Genomic DNA, 15,628 nt, shown 5'->3' on the forward strand with positions numbered 1-15,628 from the left:
AGCTGAAGCCATGGTTTGGGTTCTAGAGTAGGTTTGGCATGAACCATGGTTTGGTGAGGTAGCCGAAGGCCCTGGGCTTTCTCTCACACTGTATCCCTTCATGCATGCCTGAGGCAACGAATCCCAAGCATTTGGTAAATTATTATTTTAAAACAGGATGGACCAGAAAGGAAAATATGTGAGTGGCAGCCATGATTCATTATTTTATAGTAAAAATATAATTATGGACAGGGGAGGCAGAATATATGGAAGATAACACCTCTGATATGTAAAGAAGAAATAGAATTTTGTCAAGGCCTTTGTATAATTCCTTTCATTTTAAATAGCTCTGTTGTTGCACAAATCTGTAGCCAAAGACCTACCATAGAATGAATATATTTATACTGTCAATTTATTTAAAAAGCTTCTAATAACCATAGGAGCCAATTTGTTTGGCGTGCTTGCCATTCTTTTCTGGGAATGCTAAAGCTAACGATAGTTGCTCTTTTTCCGTTGCAACAATGCCGCTTAAAAGGCAATTTGAGACATGAATAAAAATCAATGTTTAACCCAGAAATATGTTTTAGTTAATCATCACTTAGAACAGCCAGTGAGCAGAGTCTTCTCTCACACAGCTGAACCTGAACTAAGCATGAACTTCCAGTAGGTTTAAATACAAAACTCAGGGCTCGTTCAAGCATTCTCAAGGATGTAGTGGAATTTTTATATCCCTAAGGATGTTGAGAGAGAATCAGACTAAAACATGTTTACTTTACCTCCCAAGTAATTATGAGCAGATTACAGCTTTTTTTTGGACAATGGGATTGTCTTAGTAAATAAGAAGATTGAGCAGCTGCAATATATTTTGATTTCAATGAGTTCCACAAGACATTTCCATTAGTAAGTTGAGAAACATGCATTGCAATGCACTGTGAGCTGAACCTCAAATCCAGACAGTAGTAATGGATCAAGCTGGAATAACATTGTGAAGTAATGATCTGGTTCAAGTACTGTCCAATAATCTTCCTGATGATGTGGTGAAGATACAGGAAGTATGCTTGCTGACTTTGGAAATGATATACAGTGGTACCTTGGGTTAAGAACTTAATTCGTTCCGGAGGTCCGCTCTTTTTTTTTTTTTTTTTAATAATTTTTATTAACTGGCCTATCACATCAAATTAAATCACATCACGTAAATTCCAAATTACAAAGCCAAATTTTTAAATTTTGTTGGGGGAACCCATACTTCAAGATCCAAAGGGGGATTCGGATCATCTTCTTATTACTGCGTTAATGTCCAAATCAGTCCCAATCAGTCCAGACAAAATTCATAATTCTATCCAGTCTTATCTTGGTGTTTCCACATCATATCTTGTTCATATAATTTCTATTTTTCCTTTACGATCTCTTCTGTTAGTCTCCTTAAGCCGATAAGCAAAATAATAATCCTGTGTGGATTTCCTGTTCCTCCACTAAGTCCAGATGGTTTCCATATATCTCCTTCGTAGATAGCATCGCTCTTTCCATCATAAATTTGGCATTTGTCGCTCTTAAGTCCCACCGAGAAGTTGATCCACGATATGTAAACAACTCTATTTCTCTCTTTCTCCTCCCAGACCCAAGAGCTCCAACAATGCCTCCCAAAATGGCAACGGCATTTTTAACTGCGTCATTCCAAAACTCTTAGTTTTCCAGCTTCATCTTGAAACATTGCTTTGGTTCGAAAGTTTATCTCCACACAGCCTTAAATCCACAGCTTAAGTCCTTAGTTTCTGACTCATTAGGGGAGGGGATTCTTGTTAAATCACATAAGAAAAAGGAAGGCAGGTTTTTTCCCCCTCCCCCCTCAGTCATTTGTCATACCGTATCTTGACGTATCTTCTCATATTTTATTCTTGTCTTGTTATCAGAGATCTCTTCTGTCAGCAGTCTTTACTCCCCTTTTTCCTTGAAGCATGTGCAATTTATCTCGTCCAAATTGTTTCTTTTGAAGATGCTTGCAACTAGCGGCGCGAATCAGGGACGGCGTCCAGGAGTGCCGGAATCCCACAGGAGGGCTTTGTGCCTAGTGCCCCCACCCCCACAAATTTGGGGGTGGTATAGGGCACAGCAGGCAAGGGCCGTCCCCCCCACAATCCTGGGGGGGTTAAGGAGGCTAATTACCCCCATCATAGCCTCCAAATTACCTCGTGTGGGTCGGAGAGATGTTATTGTCAGCCATCTTCCGATGCGCCACCTAGTGGCCCCCCGGAGGTCCGTTCTTAATCTGAAACTGTTCTTAACCTGAGGTGCCACTTTAGCTAATGGGGCCTCCTGCTGCCGCTGCACTGCCAGAGCACAATTTCTATTCTCATCCTGAAGCAAAGTTCTTAACCCGAGGTACTATTTCTGGGTTAGCGTAGTCTGTAACCTGAAGCGTCTGGAGCCCGAGGTACCACCATAGTGGCATATATAAATAACCTTTTCTGACACCTGGGGATTTCAGTCTGAATCATCCCCAACAGAAAGGACTTGAGTTTTGAGGGGAAAGTACTTTTAAACTCCCCCCCCAATTCATTATAGATCATTTCCCAACACTCTTTTACCCTTTTACATGTCCACCACATATGAAAGAATGTTCCATCCACCTATTTACATCTCCAGCACTTATCTGATTCAATCTTGTACCTCTTAGCATGCCTACTTGGAGTTAAATACCATCTGTGAATCATTTTCAGGCACAGTAGTACCTCTGGTTACGTACTTAATTTGTTCCGGAGGTCCATTCTTAACCTGAAACTGTTCTTAACCTGAGGTACCACTTTAGCTAATGGGGCCTCCTGCTGCTGCTGCGCCGCCAGAGCACAATTTCTGTTCGCATCCTGAAGCAAAGTTCTTAACCCGAGGTACTATTTCTGGGTTGGCGGAGTGTGTAACTTGAAGTGTATGTAACCCGAGGTACCACTGTAAAGCCAAAAAGAACTGGGAAGATTATAAAGCAGCAATGAAGGATCTATGATCCTCCAGCCAGTATAGAAAATCATCATCTAGCAAGCATTTGGGAGGGTCGCAGATTTGCTACCTCTACTCTAGAGGACACAATTAAAATACAAAATGACCCTGGTAACTTGCAGCACTAGATTATAAGTAATAAAATACTGATCCACAATGTCAAATAGTAATACTTACAATAGTCACTTACACAATTATAACTACTGATTGGCATCCCTCCATCTTAGGAGACAATGGGGGAGTGCAGCTTTGGGGTGACGTCAAACTGTGTTGTTGTTTTTTATTTTTATTTTCATTTATGATTTCCAATTTTATACATTTCAATAATTTTAAAATCATTTTAAGATTTCAAAACTTGACTTCCTTCCTTTTCTTTCTGTGCTTCCTTAAATTTGTTTTTGATATTTTCTGCATATCCACATTAACTTAATTTGCTCATTTATTCATCTACTTTAAATATATACTCTTATGAAACTGCAGGTTATTACAATAATCCTGCCAATGTTCTTATCTGTTTACAGTTTGCTTGTAAATATTCAACAAACCATTGCCGTTCTTTTATATAAAAAAGTTTCTTCTCTTGATTTCTTACTCTTCTGTTAAATTTTGCCATTTCTGCATATTCCATAAGTTTTTGTATCCATTCTTCTTTTGCTGGACCTCCTCCTTTTTTCCATTTTTGGGCAAGTAGAATTCTTGCCACTGTAGTTGCATACACGAATAAATTTCTATACATTTCGGGTAGTTCTGTCCCTATAATTCCCAAATAATGTCCCTATAATGCCCTGTGTTATTATTCATCATTCATATTATTATCAGAATGATAATATCAGAATGAGATGATAAAGGCCAATCTCTCTCCTTCAGGTGGACAACATCAGCACGAGGACAGAATTATAAGTCACTCTCCTTCATTGGCCACTATCAGCATGAGGTCACAATGGCCAGTCTCTCTCTCTCTCCTTCAGGGAGGCAGCATCCTCATGAGGTCACAATGGCCAGGAGAGGGTCAGAAAAAACCAGATCACAGCAGGCTGTGTGTGCAGATGGTAGGTGCAAGTGTTGCCTGGCACCCCAGATTCAATGGTGAGCCTTCAAAGTCCAGTAGCTGTCGCAAGTTGAGGGCAGGGTAGAGAGAAGAGATGGACTAGGCAGCAACTGATGGGCAAAGCAGCAGTAGAACAGCCAAGAGGAGACTACGGAAGAAGAGAGGACGGATAGGAGGAAGCACCCAGCACTTGGAGAGGAAGAGAGAAGGTAATTTGGACAGGACTAGCAATGCTCACCTGTACTTGTCCCTGTGACAGCCATCCAGAGTCATAAGGCAGCTCATGAACATCAGCCCCAAGCAATGAAAATTAACTTTCTGGGACACCTGTAGCAACGGAAGGGGAAGGGGTCAGACGGCACTATTAACAAGATGTCTCAAGTCAAATCAGAGACTCCTGAGTCTGCATATTCCATAAGTTTTTGTATCCATTTTTCTTTTGCTGGACCTTCTTCTTCTTTCCATTTTTGGGCAAGGAACTTTCTTGCTAATGTAGTCGCATACATGAATAAATTTCTATACAGTTTGGGTAGTTCTGTCGCTATAATTCCCAAAAGGAAAGCTTCTGGGTGTTTTTATTTATTTATTTATTTATTTTATAAGATTTTTATTAAGATTTTTACATTACACCACATACCACATATGTATAAATGTACCCTCCTTCTCCCCACATTTCCAACATTTGTTACAAATTTTGTACATTTTTGCTAATTTAGCTGGGGTCATATACCATCTGTATACCATCTTCATAGTGTTCTCTTTCAGCGTAATACATGCTGTAAACTTCAAGTTTTCATTCCATATTTTTTGCCAATCTTCCAAATCTATACTATACCCTAAATCTCTGGCCCAATGAATCATTACTGCTTTAACTTCCTCATCCATCGTGTGCCATTCCAATAAAATTTTATACATTTTTGAAATTATCTTATAATCATTATTAACGATTTCTGTTTGGAATTTCGAATCTTTTTCTTTATACCCTCTTTCTTTCACATCCTTTTTAAACATATCACTTATCTGATAGTAGTGCAGCCAATCAAATACATGTTCTTTTACTTGCTCATATGGTTTCAATCTCCATTTCCCATCTTCTTTTACCACCATTCTTTTACCATTTTTTTTCATATTCTTTTAACCCATTACAGCTAGAAACCTCTTAATTTTAATCCAACATTATTCTAAAGTTCATTAATTTTACAATATCTCTGTAAATAATCTTTAAATTTCTTCCAATCTTCTTCCACTGACTCTTCCCCCTGATCTCGGATGGGTGTTTTTTTTTTTTTTTAACAAACATTATTTTCAGTGCTTTTTTTTCTAAACAAATGTTTGGGGGTACTCTCATTTTGACTCAAGAAAAATCACCATTTTATAGTTCAAATCAGGGAAAATAAATACAGTAAATGGACAAAAGTATAAAGATTCACAAAATGTATAAGGGTATGCATACCCCTGCATACCCCCAGAAAAAAGCACTGGTTGTTTTAAACATCTTTTTTCAATTCATTATATATCATTTCGCAATAAGCTTTAACCTTAATACAAAACCACCACATATAATAAGGGGTGATGTCAAACTGTTGGAAGATTGCAGCACCTGTGGCTGTAGAGACCAACATGGGAAAGACATGTTTTGTTGCAGCAGCAGCAGATGAAGGTGTCCGGTTGTGCTGCTGCAGATGCACCATGGTGTTTTTTCTCTCTGCGCTTCTCCAGGCGATCATTCCTCCTCTGGTCACTGCTGTGGATACACAACTGGACTGTTTTTTCTCCAGGCTCCATGGTTGCCTGCAAGGGATTCCCACAAGACCACAACAGTTACTGACACATTGCAAAGATATAAAATGGAGAAAATTAGACTACATCTCACCCGTGAAGAAACTAGAACTACAGGATCACAGTCTAATGTGTTTCAGAAGAATAACATGACATTGATGGATGGATAATGAAATTACTGCAAGGAGCATAGGAAGTGAAACTAAGGGGAAAATACGGATTGGGAGGAACTGTGCCTAGAAAAAAGCCCTATCATTCTAATGCTTGTCTATGGAGGTTCTTGAAGCTACGACTATGGCCCCAAAATGGAAAATGAGTGAGGTCCCAACCCAAGAATAATGGCAACTCAAGTTGACAGAATATGCACAGCTTGCAGACTTAACATATAGAATAAGAAGAACATAAGTTTGGAGAAGATTGGAAAACGTTTATTAAATATATGGGAAATAATTGTGTACAGCTGAAAACGCTGGCAGCATTAAGATAAATTCAACAGTGTAAATAAGTTTTGATGGATGTGATAATGGAATACTGAATGGTATCGTTTTTGTAAAATATGCTGGAATTCATTATATGTAAAATGAACGATGGAAAGAGAAGAAGGGAAGTCATTGATATTTTAAGGATGTAAAAATGAGTACTTTAAATTGTAAAACAGAAAATTTAATAAATATATATATATGAAGCTACTACTACAAGGCGTTGAGGAAGTATGACTGTAGTCACTTAGCTCCAGGGAAACAATCGTGGCTCCATATGAAGGAATCTTCAATACATTTGCGATCATCTACACCGCCTGCCCCCTCTTTCTAAAGAGGTCACTCTTGCTTTGACACTACCAATAATAGAAGGTTAAAATGCACCCAAGGAGAATTTGCTTAGAGGAAAATAGAAAAGCCAGCTAATAAGGGCCTCTGCATAACTGAGTTCAGCTACATTTCACCCTGAACTGTTGACAAGGTTATTAGTGTACAAAGGTTTCAGCCACAGACCTTGTCCTGTAACTCCAAGGTGGTTCTCACTAATTTTAATTGGCAGAAACATGTGAACATGGCCTGATTCTTCCCAAGCCATATTGACCCCAGCCCACTGAACCTTTTGGTGCTAGCATCGTCTTGGAGAGCAATCCTAACTGGGACAGGGCCAGCCCTACCATTACGAAGCCTCAGGCAGATGCCTCGGGCGGCAAATATAGGGTGGCAGGGAGCAGTGGAAAGATGTTGGAGGACAGAGTTGTGTGTGCCCTCTTAAAGGTAAAGCACCCGTGGATGGTTAAGTCCAGTCAAAGGCAACTATAGGGTGCAGTGCTCATCTCGCTTTCAGGCTGAAGGAGTTGGCGATTGTCCACAGACAGCTTTCCGTGTCATGTGGCCAGCAGGACTAAACTGCTTCTGGCGCAACAGGACACCATGATGGGAGCCAGAGTGCACAGAGACCCTGTTTACCTTCCTGCCACATCCGTACCTATTTATCTACTTGTACTGGCTTGCTTTTGAACTGCTAGGTTGGCAGAAGCTGGGACAGAGCAACAAGAGGTCACCCCATCACGTGGATTCGAACCACCGACCTTCCGATCGGCAAGCCCAAGAGGGTGGCGCTGTGGTCTAAGCCCTCTTAGCAAGGCTGCAGCCCTCAGGTATGGTGGAAGATACCCATCTTATCACCAGTGCTGAAAAAAGCTTATTATCATCCTCCCAGATACTTTTAATGTGGAAGGGTAGTGGTACTGTTTTTGAGCAGGAGCCATGGTGGCTGCCCATTTCAATTTACCCAAAATGTGCTGGAGGAGACTCTTGAGGGTCCTATGGACTTCAAGAAGATCAAACCTATCCATTCTCAAGGAAATCAGCCCTGAGTGCTCACTGGAAGGAAAGATCCTGTAGCTGAGGCTCCAATACTTTGGCCACCTCATGAGAAGAGAAGACTCCCTGGAAAAGATCCTGATGCTGGGAAAGATTGAGGGCACAAGGAGAAGGGGACAACAGAGGACGAGGTGGTTGGACAGTGTTCTTGAAGCTACCAACATGAGTTTGACCAAACTGCGGGAGGCAGTGGAAGACAAGAGTGCCTTGCGTGCTCTGGTCCATGGGGTCACGAAGAGTCGGACACGACTAAACAACTAAACAACAACAACAACATAGATTGTGGCATAATATATATGTGTGTGTGGCCACATTGTGTGTCTGTATGTGCAGAGGTGGATTTAGGGGAGTACTACTGATTTACCCACACCGGCCACTAAGCTGAGAGGGCACAGCAACAATGATTTAGACTGAAGGCAAGAAGCATGGGGCTGCTGAAATTTGAAAGCCCAAGGTCCACCATTGGCACATCTGTGTGTTGGGGTGGCTGCCCACTGATGGCACTATGCCAAGGGTCCACCTACCCTGGATCCAGTGTTGCACTGGGGATCAGCTGCGTTGCGGCATTTGTTGGCACCTGAGGCACACCTGCTCACTAGGTGGGAGCGGGCCACAGTGGGTTCACAGACCCTGTTGCGCCAGCTCAGCCGTCACCGCTGCAGCCAAGTGGGGCTACGGTGTGCCACCTGCCCACTCATGCAGGGGGAGCCAGCTGCTCCCAGCTGGCTGACCCGGCCCTTGGTGGGCAAATCCCCCTGACGCTGGCCAAGCAGCCATTCAGTGAGGGGGCCAGGGATGTGGCAGCAAGGCCAGGCCAGGCTCCAGGGTGCAGAGACCCCCGACAGTAGGCAGAGTGGGACGGGGATCCCTGCGTAGGAATGCCTGGTTCATGCCCCCTTAAAATTGTGTGCCCGGGGCTATGGGCTCCCGGGCCACTCCTACTATGCCCCCGCTGGGGATTCCTTCCAGGTAAACGGTTACAGAATTGCAGCCTAAGAGTTGGCCAAAGACATTCAGCAAGAAAGACAGTGAACAGTACTGGTTTTACGATATTGGCCTGAATATAAGCCACACTCCCCCCTCCCCCCCCCAAAAAAATTCCAACTGTGAAAAGTTAAAGTGTGGCTTATATTTGGAGCCGAGCACTGGTGCTGGCTTGGGGAGAGGGGTCACTGAGTGCCAGCCGCCCCTGTCCACTGTTCAGGGTGGTAGTACTGGGAGATGGGCCACACCTGCAAATAAGCCTTGAATTTTAAAGGTGTGGCTTATAGTCAGGCCAATATGGTACTATGTAAACTATAGTGGTACCTCAGGTTAAGAACTTAATTCGTTCTGGAGGTCCGTTCTTAACCTGAAACTGTTCTTAACCTGAAGCACCACTTTAGCTAATGGGGCCTCCCGCTGCCGCCGCGCTACCAGAGCACAATTTCTGTTCTCATCCTGAAGCAAAGTTCTTAACCTGAGGTACTATTTCTGGGTTGGCGGAGTCTGTAACCTGAAGCGCATGTAACCTGAAGCGTCTGTAACCCGAGGTACCACTGTATTCAGATTGAGGCGATATTCACATAGTTTCCTTAACCACACACCCTTTCCCATGCTAAGACGAAGCATGGGTCAGTAACAAATGGATCAGTAAGCAAGCTCACACTGATGTAAAACACACCAGAATGTGCGAGCTTTAAACTGTTCACTGCACTCATAATACGATATTTCTCAGGGTTCACGGCGAGAAAAATCCAAACACGCGCACACACTGGAACGCAAAGGCAGGGCTGTTTGCTTAAAATAAATATTTGCTAGAATAAAATAAGTGCCGTTCCTGCTTGCTGGAAACGTTGCTGAAGAAAACGGACAAAAGTTGCAAAGCGGGAAGCTGACATGTGTTTTGTTTTGCTTTCGATGCCAAAAAACAAATCTGTAGCAGACATCAAACCCTAGCAAAGGAACAGGAGGATGGAAATGTGTGGAGTTTTTTTGGAGCCTGCGGCACGGAACCCCCCAAAGCTCTGTTAGAAACAAAGTCCGAAGCTAGCTTCTGATGTAAGAAAATTCACAGGAGTTGCTCCTCTCATCCCCCGCCCCACCCCGCCCCACCCCGCTCTGTCTCTATTCTTTATGTGGGTGGCAGATGTCATTGATGATGAAAAGTGCACTCTCCACAGCAGGACAGCAATCCGAAGTGCCTGGAAAGTTTATAGCTGCTCTAATAGCTCCCGGTCTTTCACGCAAGACTAGTTCGGTCAGCATCCTTGGGGGCTGAGGCTTGCTGCCTTCAAATAGGGGGCAGGCAATACCTCTCCAGGCCCCAACAAGTGATGCCTCTTGGCCGTCAGGAGAATTTGATTTATTATCTGAGAAGCTTCCCATCCATCTGCATAGGAACTTCATTGAAGCAGCTCCCCTAATGGGGAACCCAGATAGCTCCCCACCCAGCTCCAATTATTTCCTGCTTATTGCTGGTAGCCTGGAGAGTTTTGTTTGTGGGGGGCTTCGGTTGTCGGGGGACGGTGTACGAGGGAGTCCCTTCCTATGCTGTGGAGTGTTGCTGTTCCAAGCTCATAAATTGCGAGCATTTTCACAAGTTTTTGCTAATTAATGCCACCGCAGTGGAAATGAGAGCTGGGCTGCAAGCAAGCTGCGGCAAGTGGGATTTTTATTGCTAGTGGCAAAGTATAGGGAATAATTACCAGGGCCCACAGAGATCTCTTGATTGCAAGCATCTGCATATGTAATGGACGGGCTGAAAAATCCCCGAGAGAAATGGATCGGGATTTGTACCTTAGGGCACATTTATGTTGTCAGCTCCACCTTTCAAACTGCAGGCGGACAGATGTGGGAAAATATTTTCTGAAACGCTAGACATGCTGTTGACTAATCCTGGGCTAGGGAAATTGGCCCTGCTTTGCTACATACTGTCCGGCCGCCAAGACTTGCAAGCGAAATATTTGGGTATCACGTTGAGACTTGATCTCACAGAGAGCCTTCTGTCCTGTGCGGATTTCCTCGTTGCGATGGCTTTGGATGCAATGAAATAAAATAAAATAGAAATGGAGGGTGCAATTGCAGGAAGGGAGGGTAGGGTAGGAAGAAGGAAAACGTGAAACAATTCATGCCGGTGAGCAAAAATGAATAAACAAATAACCCTGCTGCAGACATGGTGGCCTGGCACCAGCGATGGTTGGGGAAAACTGTCCCTTTAGCCAATCCTAAAGTACGTCAGGTAAAAGGCATTGGATCCAGCCTGACATTCAAGGCAACTATCTGGATTTAAGAGGTAACAGAACAGGTAATTAAAGATATCCAAAGAAAATTGCACTTCTTACAAGCAGTATCTGCTGGTGGGTTATTGCATGCAGAAACAAGCTTATTTTAAAAGGTAAACACATTTTGAGGCTGAAAATTAAAATGCATTTACTCTGCAGAATCCTCAAAAAATATATCAGCTGCAGGCAGATTGTTTTCAGACTTATCTCTGATTTAGCAGGTTCAGAGGCATTAGGAGTTTGTGCACATATGCATACAATGAGAGGGTGGCCAAGCCACTGAGAAACTCAGCTCACCCTGTTTTAGTCAGATATAGAATCTTCCCACTTAGTATGCTGGTAGTCTTATTTGTTAGTCCATTTTATTTTATTTTACTTCTTATTTTTAAAGAAGGGAAGCTGTATAAAAGTGTGAGAATGTATCAGTATGGCTTTATTGACTGGGGAGGTAGAATATTCCTGCAGGATTGATCTCAGAAGAAACAGCTCTGCTAGTTACCATCATAAATGTTTAAAAGTGTCACAAATATTTGACAGAAAATTTTCAAGGCAGTTGAAAAAATAAATCAGAAAGGAGAGAACCTGCCTGAGGAGAGCAAAGAGGTGGAGTTTATGGGTTTTATTAGGGCTGATTTGAATTGAAAGAACAATATTTACATTTAACTACAGAGTGTCCTGTTCTTAAGCAAAAGAAGGACTATAGGGAATGTTGACCCCAAATAATTCAGTAGATTGAAAAATGGAAGAACCCCATACATTTATATTTATAGCCATGTTTTGCATGGGTAAAAGAATGAATGGGAAGAACACAAATCTCTTCTTCAGAAATATGATCTAAATTCCAAATAAATAAGGCACTTAAATATAAATGTGTTTGACTGTTTTCTTAATGAGGCTTGCTCGCAGGCCCTGCAGGGTTAATTGAGTGCAAAGATCTTATCTTCGCTGTATTACATTCGCTGAAAAAGAAGGCGAAAACCTGGGCAAGAATTTGAACAAGGCTCGAAAATTCAAGCTAACTGAACTAACTAGCTTGTGTGGCTCCAGCTCACTGTATGCCTTCAAGCGATGGAGAATTTTAAAAGCCCTAGATTACAGGGCCATTAAAAAAGAGAGACACATTTACATGTAGTCACATGTAGAATTGGCCACAAAGGGATCACTTGCTGCAAGTATCCCGACACAAGCTGAATTAAATGGCACAGCAGGTCCAGTCGAAACACAAGAAAAACATGTCAAACTTCATCTATTATTAGTTGCTACAGACCCACACTCCAAAACACAAGGACAGCTGGCCATTAAGCTCCCTTTCCCTTTTCCACCAGGTCTTTTAATTGCCTCTTGTCCTGTAGCGACAAACGGCCTGAAGTCGAATACATTGACATGAGAGGCCTTCCACTCTTCACGGCTCGCTTAGAAGTTTGTGTCTGCAATACTAAAACAAACAGATTGAGCCGCAAAGGAACCATTCAAAACTGGAGATCTTTCTCCGCGAGCAAAAGTTCAAGCGAGGCGCGCGTGATATTTCGGCAAGGGTAGCTTGCTGCAAAGGGTGCGCCATGAATATTCATCCAAACGTCTTCAGTAATGTTCACTTGTTTCAGTGCCGTGTCAATGCCTCAGGCATCGGCGGTTGCTCCTCCAATCATGACGCCTTTGGACAGTCTTTGGAGTCGGTAGCTTAGCTGTCATAGCTGGCAAAATTCCTCCATTCCAGATGAAAGAGTGAAATTATTTCCTGAATTATTTTCTTCCTTGGGATTCTTGTGTCAATGGGATCCTGGCAATGAAACTCTCCCTGTTACTCTTCTCTGCCCTCCATCATCATCATCATCATCATTTATTTATACCCCGCCCATCTGGCTGGGTTTCCCCAGCCACTCTGGGCGGCTCCCAGCAGAATATTACTACTACTACTAAAGGGATCAAGCATCAAACATTAACAACTTCCCTAAACAAGGCTGCCTTCTTTTAGATGTCCTCTAAAAGTCAGATAGTTGTTTATTTCCTTGACATCTGATGGGAGGGCATTCCACAGGGTGGGCACCACTACCAAGAAGGCCTTCTGCCTGGTTCCCTGTAGTTTCACTTCTCGCAGTGAGGAAACCACCAGAAGGCCCTTGGAGCTGGACCTCAGTGTCCGGGCTGAGTGATGGGGGTAGCGACGTTCCTTCAGGTATACTGGGCTGAGGCCGTTTAGGGCTTTAAAGATCAGCACCAACACTTTGAATTGTGCTCGGAAATGCACTGGGAGCCAATGTAGGTTTCTCAGGACCAGTGTTATATGGTCTTGGCGGCCATTCCCAGTCACTAGTCTAGCTGCCGCTAGACAAAGAAGGCCAATGCGAGCAGCCATCTGCCAACCCCCAAATATTCCTGGGCATAGCATGATGTAGCTTCATTCCCCTGCGGCATTCCATCTCAAATTTCAAAGGCAGCACCCCTGGGCTGCCAAGTTGCTACTTGAATCCATGACAAGGCTTTTTTTCATGTTTGAAAAGAAAACCTTCAGTACAGTGGTACCTCAGGTTAAGAACTTAATTCGTTCCGGAGGTCCATTCTTAACCTGAAACTGTTCTTAACCTGAGGTACCACTTTAGCTAATGGGGCCTCCCACTGCTGCCGTGCTGCCGCCACACGATTTCTGTTCTCATCCTGAAGTAAAGTTCTTAACCCAAGGTATTATTTCTGGGTTAGCGGAGTCTGTAACCTGAAGCATCTGTAACCCAAGGTACCACAGTATCTTTGTCTTTTAAGGTAAGCCCACCCCCAGCAAAATCTATTTTGATTTCACATGCCGGCCAAAAACTGTTATTGTTTGCCCTCCTGATGCACTTACATTTTATTATATGTAATCACATTTGCTCCCAAGGCCCCATGTTCACTACATAACATGGGGTGATACTAGTGACAAAGCTGAAAACAAGAGAAACCATGGTGGAAAGCTCTGGTGTGCGAGTCCAATCTGTGACAATGATAGTGGCCAAGAAATCTTATTTTTGCACCATCATTACATCCACACAGAGTCATTCAGTGGAGCTGTTCTGAGAAGTTAAAGGCCTATCACCACCAAGAGCCTGGAAAAATTGCTGGAAAAGGAGTCCGTCACCTGCTGTGACAGCTTTGCTAAACACTTGTGGATAAAGTTGCCTACAACTGATCTGATTTGGATACCATGATTATAGCAGGTCCTAGGGAGCAACCTTTGACAGCTGTTGATCCTTTTTGAAGTTGTAGATAGGTTTTTTGGAAGTGGGAGGTCAGCCACACTTCCTCATGTCCTTTCTGGCTCATTAAAGAGGTCAGAGAAGGTTTGGTCAAGTGGGCAAAGTATATGCCTCTTTAAAGGAAGGCATAGTTCCTTCTATACATCCTGAAGATGGCTTGCGGTGAGACCTTTGCTGGAGGGCAGGGCAACAGAGACCTCTCTCTCTATCCCCACTGTGCTGGATGATTTCCAACCTATCTAAAATCTTCCATTTGGGGGCAAGCTGAGCGAAACAGATGATCTAGACTCGTTCCAACCCCTCTTCAGTGTCAATTTTGGGACTTGAGAGTGCTTTGGTCATTCTCGTTCAATGTTAAGGTAGTATTTTGGCCAGTATGCTCAAGTAAAGAAACATTCCACTTGATTTAAAAGCCAGCTGCAGAGTTAAAATAGAACAACAAAAATAAGCTGTATTTTTATCTTATTATATTGAGAATATTTCCAGCCTTTGAAGAATTCCTTTGGCTTCACAAAGCTAGTGGGAGAGAGAGGCATTCACACGGGAACCCTGCACAGCCATCCAATTCCCAGTTCCTTAAGAGAAGGATTAGGAAAACACAAGCTCAGGAAATGCCTTAGAACAGGACCAACCTTCTCACTGCATATTAGGGCACTTCCAGACTGTCTGTTTTTGGGTGGGATTTATTCACATACAGCACTGGCAAATTCAGGTTGTGCAATTCAAGTTGGTTTTGAGCTCTTTTGCCAGAAACAAGCCCCCGCCCACAAGCCCCCCAACTTTTATGTGATAAGTAAATGGGTGGGAAAAGGCACTGATGCAACGTCATCTAACCTCCCCACGAACAAATCAGAATGAATACCCAATAAGTGGCTGGCATTGTCTAACCTCCCCACAAATATCGCGCAAACGAATCAGGATCAATGCTTGGAAGACTGCCGAGACCACATAACACCAGTCTTGAAAGACCTACATTGGCTCCCGGTATGTTTCCGAGCACAATTCAAAGTGTTGGTGCTGACCTTTAAAGCCCTAAATGGCCTCGGTCCAGTATACCTGAAGGAGCGTCTCCACCCCCATCATTCAGCCTGAGGGTCCAGCTCTGAGGGCCTTCTGGCGGTTCCCTCACTGCGAGAAGCAAAGTTACAGGGAACCAGGCAGAGGGCCTTCTCGGTAGTGGTGCCCTCCCTGTGGAAAACCCTTCTATCAGATGTCAAGGAAATAAACAACTATCTGACTTTTAGAAGACATCTGAAGGCAGCCCTGTTTAGAGAAGTTTTTAATGTTTGATGTTTTATTGTATTTTTAATATTTTCTTGGAAGCTGTCCAGAGTGGCTGGGGAAACCCAGCCAGATGGGTGGGGTATAAATAAATCATTGTTGTTGTTGATGCAATCTTAGTGTTGGGTGATCCCAAACAGAGGTGATCACTTTGATGCAAGCAATGGCCACAGTAGAAGCAGCAGCAGCAGCAGCATT

The 15,628-nt window shown here is 43.3% G+C and overlaps 1 long non-coding RNA gene across 1 annotated transcript in view; it reads left to right on the forward strand.

Annotated features, from left to right (window-relative positions):
- The first annotated feature begins 3,910 nt into the window (after positions 1–3,910).
- Positions 3,911–15,628, forward strand: part of LOC310759591 — a 96,171-nt gene continuing 84,453 nt past the window's right edge. The window contains exon 1 of the long non-coding RNA XR_014546437.1: positions 3,911–4,227. This is a non-coding gene — a long non-coding RNA (uncharacterized lncRNA). The remainder of the gene's footprint in view (positions 4,228–15,628) is intronic.

Source organism: Podarcis filfolensis (genome assembly GCF_964270895.1).
Source record: "Podarcis filfolensis genome assembly, chromosome: 3".
Lineage (NCBI taxonomy): Eukaryota > Metazoa > Chordata > Lepidosauria > Squamata > Lacertidae > Podarcis > Podarcis filfolensis.